The following is a 12,386-nucleotide window of genomic DNA, read 5'->3' as shown; positions in this document are numbered from 1 at the left end:
GACTGATGGGGATTTCACTTTAGGTCATAAATCAAAGTACTTGACAAAGTGAAATGATGGCCTTGTGGTGGCGCTAGAGAAAAGGTCAGGGGGATCACCACAGCCAGTGGGATACATCATCCCGGGAACACAATCCATCCAACGGTTGTTGAGAGACCACACTTTGACAGAAATACTCTCCTCCAACAGATAAAAACTGCTTTTCCGAATTGTTTCCTTCGGGTCTCAAAACCACGCTCAGCCTGATGTCACGAGAGTGCTGCAAATCCGGCGCTCCAGCTCCTCGCAACTGCCGGCAGCATGTCATTTTCGAGGAAATGAACCTTCATTTGCTGCCTCACTTGTTGTTAGTTTTTGGTTAAGAGCATTAGGTTAGACTGCCGCGGAGTCTCGGCGTTTTATTCTCTGAAAACCCCGTATTTATTTTTAACTCCGGCTGCAGGATGCCTCACTCTTTAAAACTCTCTCTTCGAAAACTTGTAGGTCTTAGGAGACTTTTTCACAACCAGTCAGCTGCAGAGAGCTGTCATCTGCACAGGTGCCGCTGTAAACAAACTTTATTTTATCTGCTCTCACCCTCTGTGTCATGAATGTGTGTTAGAAATGGAGTTTCTGCCTTGTTTTGAATGGGAGAGTCATATTGTAGCAATTGACGTGTTATGCTACATTTCTCGTGTGAATTCTGTCTCAGCAGTTAAACCGTCTGTGTTGCAAAACCAGTTCGAGCATGCCACACTGGTTTGAGTTATTTTGAATAAATATTAAAATTACTGGGTAAACAGTTCAGGCTTCACACTTTCATGAACCTGGACTGTTCGTTTTGTATTTGTTCAGTCTTTTATGTTTATTTATGAAGGTAACCCTCCAATTTTTTTCTGCCTCATTTGTTAATACTCAGCCAATTATTGACTCTTGAGGACCTGTCTGGATGTTGGGTCGTACGTATCTAGTGGAGAGTCTTCACGTCCTTTCCTTAAGTAAAAGTACAGATACTTTCATGTGGAAGTGACTCCATCCTGGATTCCAGCATTGACGAGGCCATGTGACATTATTCATCGTTTATACTGATGTCTCAGGGCGTAAGTGGCATTTTACTGTTGCAGCTGGTCGAGTTGGGGCTAGTTTGAAATACTTTATATTCAGTTCATTTCATCCTGTGGTTCCCAACCTAGGAGTCAGACGCATGAGAGGGTTAATATGTTTACAGTCTACCATTTTGTCATCCTGATCGTCCGTTTTATTTCCAATTAAAGATTTTTTTTTTGGGGGGGGGGCTTCTTCCTCATGCTTCCGTATGCTGTTCAGATTGTTGAGCCCATTTAGGCAAATTTATGTTTTTTGGTATTGGGCTACATAAATACAATTTGACTTGACTCATCTTCATTGGGTAGTAGAGAACAAATACAAAGTCGAGTTTAACCTTTTCTCTAAAATAAAAAACATCTGAGAAGATTTGCAGGAAAATGTCTCTTTGGTGGAACAGCTAAGAGCTCAGACATCTGGCCACTGTTTTTTCTTTTGGGGGGGGGGGTTCACAAACCAAAAAGTTTGGAAACCACTGGTCTAATCTTTATAAGTGCATTTTATTTTAAGATTATAATATGTTTTTCATGTTCAATACTGAAAAGTTAATACAGCTGTCAAATTAATGTAGTGGAGTAAATAGTAGTAATATTTGCCTCGAATATGCTGAGGAATGGAAGTATAAAGTAACCGAAAATTCAAATTAAATTACTAGCACCTCAAAACTGTACTTAAGTACGTGGCTTGAGCAAATCTACCTAGTTACTTACCTCCAGTGCTCATGCTTGGTGTAAGAGAGCAGAGCTGCAGAGATCAATCTGGGAGCAGGTCGACTCCGTTAAAGTGTCAGATGTTACTGAATAATGTGCGATAGAAATGCAGTAAAATCCTGTTTCTCTAAACTCTGTCTCTGCGGTCCATTGGTCTATGAACCCTCAGATCGGGGCTTCCCCTGCAGACTGTCAGGATGGATAAATTTGGTGTGAACCGTCCTCCTGATTTGCCCCCAGCCTTCGTGTCTCTGCATGAGAACACATGGCTACAGGCCTAAAATGTAAATACTCGAGCCAACACGACACCACATCTGCTTCTGACGTTTGACTGTCTCCGTGAGGTTCCATAATCCAGACACCTCCAGACACAACGTCCTCTGGTAACCGCGGTGATGCAGACAGTCACTCTGTAGCTATAGAAACAAAACTGTATGCTGTGGGTGTGTGGTAGGTGGCCGGCTGCTTGCGGCTGGCTGAATGGCTGGCTGGTTGGCGCGTTGTCAGGCTGGCTAATCACCACAGCCCCGGTGTGATGTCTGTTGCCATCACGCTCTTGACATCGGCCAAGAAGAGCAGGACTCCTGCATATTGCCGAGCCTATAGGCTGCTCCCCAGCCGGGCCAACCCCACCAACCCAGCCAAACCTACGCAAACACGGTGCCAGCCAATCTCAACCCGACTCAGACAAACTCAGTCTCAATCCAAACCCATCCAAGCGTAACTGTGTGCAGCCAAGCCCACCACACTCCACCCAGCCCTAACCCAACATTTGATATTTTATACTCAAGACATCTTTTAGCCAACGCTCTCCTCCATAGCGACTTACAACCGCAAACAGTGGAAGAAATCATCGTAATTGTAGCGGGCAGGATCGTCTTGTGGGTGGAGGGGAGCATCTTATAACTTAAAGGTCACAGACTTCATCATATCGACAACTGATTTTGTCTGTCAGTCTACTGTCAAAGTGTTTCAGCAAGACTCTAAACCACAAACCACTCAGTCTCAGAAACTGTGGAGTAGGGTGGCAGCCATGAGCCAAAACCATAAATCACAAATATATCCAAGCACAAAAGACAATCACTGAAATACAAATAACTAGAAAATGATAGAGAGGTTTTGTCTTTGCGTAGAGGGAAAAACTAGGCAGCCAAACCTTCTCTGTGACGCAATTTTTCAGTTTTTATTTCAGGATTTTTGTGAAACAGGAACCAGTTAAGGCCTGACTAGGGAACCAAAAGATACTTTGTCAGACCAGGATTTAAAAAAAAAAAAAAAAAATCTCTTCTAAGCTGTTTTTACTTAAACACAGAAGAAGCTGATTAAAAAGCAAGTCAGAATCACCTTAATCTCTCGGTACAGTCACTATAATTTGTCTCTGAGACACACAGGTACGGACAAGTGTTGATATACAACAGGGCCTCACATGCCTGTATAGTACAAGACAGTAGACTATACATGTCAAAGTAAATATATACATTATATTCAAACAATAAAGAAGGGGAGGATGGGGGGAGAGGTGGAAAAAGACGACTGCTGAATCTCACATCTGCTTTCCTGTCAGCAAGACGTGTAGAAAAGGAAACAGGACGGAGTGATGAAGAACAGGATTAGAGGGAAAAAGGGGAAGATGTAGAAAAGGAAGTGAAGGAGTTTAGGAAGGGAAGAGAAAGAAAGTCAGACAGAGAGCGTCAGTTCGCAGAGAAAAAAAATACAAACCTTCCCTGAATAAAAAAGGTTAAAAACTTCTAATGGAGGCGAGAAGCGCAGCAGGAAAAACGCACTACCAAGTTACACACTCCTGTAGCTTTGCATCCAAGCCACAGATTTCAAGATCAACACTGAATCGAATCTAAGCACCTGGCTAGTATTTTCATTGGCCTGTCACTGTGTTAGCGCTGTCGACTTTTACATACTTTTCTGTCTCTGCTGTCAACAGACAGTAAAATCGTATGAATGAACCACTGTGAGATTCTCAGAGGCAAAGAGCCTGTTAGCATTGCTATCACTGCTAAATTAAATTTTCCATTTAATTCAGTTTGCTGAGTCTGATTTACAGTCAGTGCAGGGGTAGATTTAGCATCCTGACTGGTGAATATTGAGGAAGCATTTAGCCTAAAAATAATTTTAACACTCTCACAAATCAGCTACTGGGAAGTGTGTTTTTTTGTTAGGACTCGTTCTGCTAATTGTGTACAATGTGTGTGTACTTTTCTTATGCTTTATATTTTTCTGTACAAAAACATTCTACTTGTCAGTTGGTTTATCAATTCTAATCGAATTTAAAATCCTATATTTCTACATTTTTAATTTTTTGCGTGCATTGATCACTCACTGTTTTTCACTGTATACATGTCTACTGTCTGTAGACTGACTGCTGGATCGCAAAAAAAAAACCAAAAAAAAAACCATTACAAAATAATAACTGTAAGGTTTAGGTAACTGTCCAGAAAGATTTGGGGTTCGTGACGACATTCTTGCAGGTTTTACATCTCTTATAAAAGAGGCAAAGATGCCATTTTGACACTGACAATGGCTCCAGGATTCATGGAGCAACATATACCACATTTTAAAGCTGTATTAATGAGTTTTTGGCCCCTAGGGGGCAGATGGTTCTCAAAAAATGGGGCGACAGGCACACTTATTATCAAATGAAGTTGCAAGGGCTTTAGCATGTTAGCAGACAGTTGCCTGTTTACACATTTAGCAAACACAAAGCAACATTATCATCCCATTGGTGCCATATTTCTGTCCACTTGACAGATTTAAGTCCAGAATTCAGTTCCTGAGGGGATGTCCAGGTCTTTGGTCCTCATCGGCCTTGTTTCAAGCAGCAGCAAGCAACTAGCTAGCAACTAAAGACCCAAATACAGGGCAACATTCTGTACTAGTAATAAAGCGAGAGTGTATTTTGGATTTAAATTTGACAGGTGGACAGTACCATGACCCCAGTGAGATGATAACGTTGCTTCCTGTCCGCTTAATGTGCGAGTAAGCTGTGTTCTAACATTTTAGCCGTGACAACTTCATAAGACCATGCTGCAGCGGGTTCCTGTGTTTTATCTTGTTTGGACTTCTGTCTCCAAAGGTTTATCAAATTGGCCTTTAAACTTGCAAATTGCAACAACTGATTTTTGGCCACATGGGGGCAGCAAAAGCAGGCTCCTGAGGGAAATATGTGGCTTTTTAGCTGCTAACACTACGTTCAACAGCTGGTCGCTAACTGTGTCCGTCTGCCGTTTGGTCCGGGACAGGGAGTGTAGAGTAGATTGACTACAGAGGGTGGGGAGACAGAACCTTAGATGTCTTTCTCAGGAGTTGGTGGAGACCAAAATTAGCTAAAACTCTGTTGAATATCGGACTTAGTTCATCCGATGGCCTTAAAAAATATGGGAACGAACGAACAAACAATACACACATCCTAGTCTCAACAAATTTATAAGGCCATGCTACTGGTCTGTGTCTTTGTCTTAGAGTTCATCTGCCCTCTAGTGGCCAAAAGTCGATTGGTGACGCTTTAAAGAAAGAATGTGGCTCCTGCCGTAGTGTTAACAATCTAGTCGGCCTACCAACTTTATTAATATACAAGACATGCCCCTACGAGCCAGCCGCCTGAACTCAGTAAATTTAAATATGCTCCCAAGGGACTGGTGAAAGTCATTCTGGGAAATGTAGGACATCACTAAGTAAAGCAGAGGTACAGGCAGCAGACTGAAGGAACGTGATTAATGTTGCAGTCTGACGCTTGCAGTTTTTCCCTCAACATACAAGCTGGGTGTTTCTATATCGATAGGGTTGACGGAGCAGTCTGGGTATTTGGGGAGTGTATTATGGGAGGAAAAGGGTTCGCGGTGCCAACTGGAATAGGAAGAGGGAGTTCCTCCAGAGACAGACAGAGGAGGCTGTTAACACATACTCACTGAGCTCCATATAGACTGACACCGTTCCACACATACCTTGCTCGCTCTCTGACTGACTGACTGCTGGCTGCTCCATTACCTAAGCCCCCCTTCAACACTCTCTCTCTTTTTTCTTCCTCACACTCCTCCTCTTTCACCGGCATCTCCTTCTCCCTCTCTTTCCGTCTTGCCAACTCACACTTCTTTGCTTCACTCACTTATCCCTCTTGTCTTTGTACTCTGCCTCTCGGGTTTCCCTTACTCGGGTTCTTCTTCCTCTCCTCTCTCTCGGTTACAGACTTGGCACGAGGCCACAGAGAGGTCAAATATAACTCTCGCATTCCTCTCTGCAGTCGCTCTTCCTCTCCAAGGACTAAATGTGGCCTCACACTATCTCACTCACTGTCTCTCTCCTCATCAAAGGTTTATTGAATGTGATTCCACCGTCTCTCTGCAGAAGAGTTGACTTGCTCCTGATTAAACGCTCGCTTTTTTTTCCGGCAAGTTCCCACCACCTGGCCACTCGTTGAGTGTTTGAGATTCTCCTCTGCATTTCATTATGCATAGCAATATTCTACGGTGGTTCATCAATGACAAAACTACCGAGCGAGAAAAAAAACAAACAAAATCAGGTGGTAATCATTCTGCGAGTTAGAATACGAGCGTGTCGGACCGATTCACATGCACAAAGTAACCTTGGAGTGTCCATTCCTGATTTCAAGTGCATTTTTTCTTAAAGGGTTGGTTCACCCCCAATTAGAAAAAAAAACATATTTTCTGTCTACACCTGACACATTTCAGATAAATTTTTAATGGTCCCTCTCTTGCTCTCGTGCGTTACACGGTAATTGCGACCCTAAGACTTACGCACATAAGAACATTTACCTTGTTTTGTTTTTAATTTGCCGACATTTTGAGTTATCCTTAAGTGGGATTTACACAGCAAACCTTTTGGCGAGGAACTATTTCTTTTCTAAAAAGTAGTTTGTGTTCTGTGGATTATCCAGAGTAACTGGGACAATGATGCTGTGAAGTCAAAAGTCTCTGTGATGGATATCTCAAAAACTGGGCAGAGAAAACCAACGCTATCTACATGGTTAAATACCGCTAGAGGTCAGTGATAAGAAGTTCTTGTAAAATTTGCGTAAACTAGCACTTTAGGCCTGACGAGAAAGTTAAAAAAAAAAGCTGCCAAGGTGACAACACAAATACGGAATTAGTGAGCAATGTTGCCTCTGCTCCTCGCTCAAATACGGTATTTCAAGACTTCGTGTGATATCAAACACAAGAATCCACAAAACTTACGATTCTCTACTCACATGCTCTTATAACTTGTTTTCCTCTTACGAATCTTCCTTTTGCATTCTCAGATTTTAATGTGCAGCTCAATTCTGATTTTGATTTTGTCTAGTTCTTGCTCAGTTTTGACCTAGTAAATGTCTAATTTATCAATTCAAAATTTAAAACTGATCAGATCAGTGGAAGTGATCGTTTACAGCATACGAGGTGGTTATTTATTGACAGCTGTAGTTCACGCCGAATTGTTCCCTCTCTGACTGTATGCAGATTGAGTTTGAAGGGGGCTGTCCTCCCCGAAATTTAAATGAGCTGAAGATGTCCCCCGTGACCTCCTGTAGCCTAATAACAAGCCAACGGAAAGAGCTCTGCCACCCTTCTTTCTTTCCTCTCTACATTTGTTTTCCTATTCAGGAACCCTGCTGTCTCCTCCCCCTCAACCTTCCCCTTTTTAGCCCCCTCTCTTTTTCTTTCTTTCTTTCTCGCTTCTTCTTTTTCCTCCTCCTCCCCCATTTCTTCCATGGCCTCATCCTCCCTTCTTTCCTCCTTTTCTGTCCTCTCCTCCTCGGCACAGGAGCGTGTTAATCCCATTACACACGTGTGAATACCAGCTGGGGGAGAGAGGGAGAGAGAGACACATAGAAAATAGAGAGAGAGAGGAGAGAGAGGGAAGCCGGGGAGGGGGGGGGGTGTGTGTTTGTGTCCAAGTGTGAGCGACTGCATGCTACATGACTGTGTCTGCCTGATGCAAAATCCCCTAATGTAATGTAGTGGAGTTTATGGTAATAAAATGTAATGTTTTATAATGAGGTGTAATGTAGGAGTTTTTCAGTTTTCAGCTCGAGTAGTGCAGAGGAGGGCTTCCTCCTACAGGGCCTAGACAAACTAGTATTTTTTTTATTAAAATAAGGTATAAAAGTTGTTTTTTACTTCAATTCAAGTGTACTTTACTTACTGATACTTTATTTTTAGGGCAAATACTAAATCATCTGTATCTGCTCCTCATGAGAGGTAGCACTATGTGCAAATTAGTCTTATTTAAAAGTGTTTCGTAACCTCTTAACCCCACCTGACCAGATGCCATTCCCTAAACAGACACAAGTCAAACCTACAGAACTTTTTTTTAAAATTCTCACCCCAAAGTTTCGAAAAAGGCCGAAACTTGCCAACAAGTTTTGGAAAATGTGTTTTCAAAAAAAATGCACAAGACATTTTGAGTATTTCCATTTGGTTTAACAAAATAACTTGAGGTCCATGAACTAGCTTTTTCTGGAGCTTGCAGTTGCATCTCAGGGTCTTCACCGGCAAACTGAAGCTGTACAGACACCGTCAAATCAGCCACATCCCTGGAAAAGGCTAGCAGGTCAGCCTTGAGTTGAGACAATCTTATCCAAAGGTCAAGACCGAATTTTCACTACAAATGGAGTCTCCCCTGGAGACTGAATATTTTCAGTGTAAACATTATACAGCAACACTGAAAAGCTGGAACAATATGATACAGGAATAAGATGATTTTCAAACCTTAGAGCAGCTTAATGAGAAAGAAAAAGGGACAATTATATATTTAAATGTGTTTACTAAGAGAACATAAGTAGACCTTCTGTTCACATTGTCTATATGTACTGTCTCTCTTACACCTGTGCCTGTGGAGTCGAAACCAAACGCTCTTTTCCGCCTATTTTTCGTACTCCCCGCTCTCCTTATTTTAAAAATCTGAACCAAAAATTTCAGTTATTGGTTGACAGAGGACAGGTAACTCACCAAGGCCACAGGGAAACATGTTATAAAAAGAGTTAAATGTAGAACGTCCTATCGAAATAGAGAACGTCCTGCACTCGACTATTAGTGTCATTATATAAAGTCTCAAATGGAAAATTACTCATAAAGCAGAAAAATCATACGAAGCAGCAACTTACAGCAGTGACTATAGCTGTCAGATGGCGTAATTAAAAAAAAATCCCCCTGAAATGTAGTGGAGTAAAAATATAGAGTAGTATAAAATACAAGTACTTAAGTGCCTTAACATTGTACTTGAGCAAATGTGCTTACTTATTTTCCACCACTGGGACTTGATGAGGATAAAGAAAACAGAATTGCAGGAGTGAAAGTCGCACATAAGAGACACTTGTTTTAACTCCGCGTGAACTTCATTTTCGCCACGTCTGCCGCTGCCGTAATGCCCGGCACGTTGAACCAAGTCTGCTGCGGAGGACTGAAATGTTTGAAACTACATTTTCCATGTTTCGGGCGCTTGTTTTGGTTCTGACACGGTCCCGCTCCCCTCTGTGATTCAGGGCTGGTTGCTGGGATGTCGGGGAGGCGATGGGGACGCGAGCTAGACATTGCAGACAGGCCCAATGTGGCTCCTGAAGAGTTCAAGCGCCAGGAAAATAAACAAGCCTTTTGATCACAAAGGGCCCATTCACTCTCTCTCACTCTCTGCCTCACTCTCTTTCTTTCTTTCTCTCCTTCTCTCCCCCTCCCCCTCTACTTATCCTTGGTAGTCCTCTTCAGCTCTCCTCTCCTGACCTCTTATTTTTTCATCCCTTTTCCTCATTTGAAAACCTCTCCACGTGCTTCAACCTTTTCTTTTTTCCTATCTTATCTACACATCCAACACTGTCCTCCTGCTTGGACTGGAAGACGAGAGCAGCGGTGAGACAGATCTCTGCAGACAGACATCATCTGACCAGCCAGGGGGCAGACAGACAGAAACACAGACAAGGGCCTCCTTATTCCACAAACATACGGTCATGGTGCAGCGCGGAGGAACACGACATGGAAAATGTCTTCATCACTCCATCTTTAGCACAAAGCATGAACAGAGAAGCAGGCAAACTTTCCCCTACGGCCACTCAAACACTTTTTCTCTGCTGTCACGAGCACACTAGCTGCCTCGTTTCGACTCTACTAACATGCTCTGTGTGTGTGAGTGTGTGTGTGTGTGTGTGTGTGTGTGTTGTCTTATGCATGCAGATGGGCTGGTGTGAAAAGGCCTCTCCCATTACAGTTTTGTTGTCGAGAGTGACTGCTGCTCACCCTTGGGTGTGGCTCGGTTGCCATTTGCCCCCTCAAACCTATTTTCCATTTTCAAAACCTGGCAGATTTGCCCAGATAGAAAACACCTACCTCTGAAAAAAACAAAGACATGAACATGGCTCTTATAGAAGCTTATCCAATGGGACGTAACTTTGAAAAAAAAAAATCTTTATCTTCACATTGTCAACCATTTATTTAAAAAATATACAGCAGTATTTGAATTTCATTCTTTATTGACATTATAAAGGTACCTTTCAATGTTTTTTTCTTTTGTTTTTCTTTTTTCAACACTAAAAATCACTCGGTCAGAATTGACCCAGTTTGGTTTAATATAGCATCAACACAATGGCGGTTTAATTTTACCCAGTGCCCCTGGGTAGAGAACCACTCGAGACAATGTTGTTTTGGGTTATGGTTAGCATTATTTTTTAGACCACTCTTGGGGTAATTATCCAAGCTAGAATAAGTTATGGTTGTGAACTTATGTAGTTCTTTTAAAACGTTCCACTATTTGTTACTGATTTCCCTTTGCAATTTGGAGTATCATATGCACATAATTTTGTGACCAACAATACATTTTTGGCAGTTTTATGGTAAAACTTGAGCTTTTGTGTCTAAAAATTGGGGGGAAAAAAAAATCTTCAAGTCTAAAAATCTTAGTTTGAGTAAATAAACCACCGGTAATATAAAAAACAAAACAACCACTAAAGCAGGGTGGAAACAACCACTGATACTGGGTAAAGTTAGCCCAGTACTGCATTGGTGCTATATTGACCCACACTTGATACATTTGCAGTGGCCAGCAGCAGGGAAATCAAACAAGATCAGTATCGCCAAGATTCGCTCTGATCAGATGCGATCCTCATTCATTGATCCGGCAGTGCTTGCATTTCTTCATCATTTACCAATCAGTGCTGATTGATTGCTCCTGTGCACTGATTAGGGTCATTACCACCTCAGTAATGAACCGAGAGGGACTCCGGCGATCAATTAGTCCCCATCACCCCGCCTATTCACACCTATGTAGCCGTCAGAGCTCCCGCTGAGCCTTTGTTGCTGGTGCTTTCACGCGCAGCCGGTGTCTGCGTCCCCCGACCAGGCCATCAGCGCTGCAGACACCCGCTCTGCCTCCCCTCCCGTTTCATCAACAGGCTATTGTTTCCACTACAGCTTTTTCTACCTCCGGCTTCTCGACGCAGTTTCGAGCCAAGTGCTGATGCAGCTCCGCTTAGAAGTTGTTGCTTTGTGAGTGTAGAGATGGACTTATTAACTAACTTAAGTGAGACTTTTGAGGACAAAAAGCATTAGTGTGCCACAGTAGGATTTGTAGTTGCAGTGACATCTTCCCCCAGATCTGTGTTTTGCTATTGTGTTTTGGAATTTAACAACATTGTGCTTTTCCTCAACATTTTAATCAAATGCCTGTTGGCAAACTGATTTTTTTTTTTTGACTTTAGAACATATAAAAGTATTTTAAGCTGGTGTAAGTGAGTGGGAAAACTTATAACCAACAAAAACAACATATTTGCATCTGACATTTGATAGACTGACACACATTTTCCCTTTTCTTTTCATTTCCTTGTGGCAGGAATTAGCATTATAACGATCAGTCTGAAGCTTTTTAAAGGGGGGGGGTAATTACAATCATCCACAGTGACTATATTAATATTTATGATCTCTCAAGCTTAGCAATTTTCAACACAGCATCAGACCGGCCTTGAATTGACGGAGCGACACCATCTGAATTTACAGAAATGCTCTGGCAACTGCAAAAACAAAACTTAAATATGTTGTTGATTAGGCAGATACCAAGTCATACGAAATAACAGAGCTTTTTCACATGGCTAATAATAATGATCAAAAGAACATGAACCCCATACTATATGCAAATACCCTCCGTTAGACAAATACTTCCTGTCAAGCCTCTGCAATTTGCTCCGAGTCCAATGATAGCAGTGTAAGATTTAGAGCTCTGTCAGTATTAGTTGTATTAGTTTGAGTGAAGGACTCTCATGATTGAGCACTTTATCCCAGTTCTTAAATACATTTTGTGAAGAGCCAGAGGCAAAATGCAGTTTTAAAGTGACAAAAGTGTGCGTAAATCAGATTCCGAGGGCGTTCGAAGCGGTCAGAGCACATTACAGAGCACAAAAACACTTCTTTTTGATCAAGAAATGCTATTTTGTTAAAGCAGGTTTGGTGGAAAGATGCATTTTGATTCATACGTTTCTCTCTTTACAGCGGCATCTCCCCACCTACACAGGTACATGTATCTGCAGCAGCCCAAGACTGAAATCTCACTGAGAAAATGAGAGATAGCTGAATTTGCATTATATTATAATGCGCTAAAAAAAAAAAA

This window comes from Xiphias gladius, chromosome 24, assembly GCF_016859285.1.
Source record: "Xiphias gladius isolate SHS-SW01 ecotype Sanya breed wild chromosome 24, ASM1685928v1, whole genome shotgun sequence".
Classification (NCBI taxonomy): Eukaryota; Metazoa; Chordata; class Actinopteri; order Istiophoriformes; family Xiphiidae; genus Xiphias; species Xiphias gladius.
The sequence above is the reverse complement of the archived record's forward strand: the minus strand, read 5'-3'. Positions refer to the sequence as shown.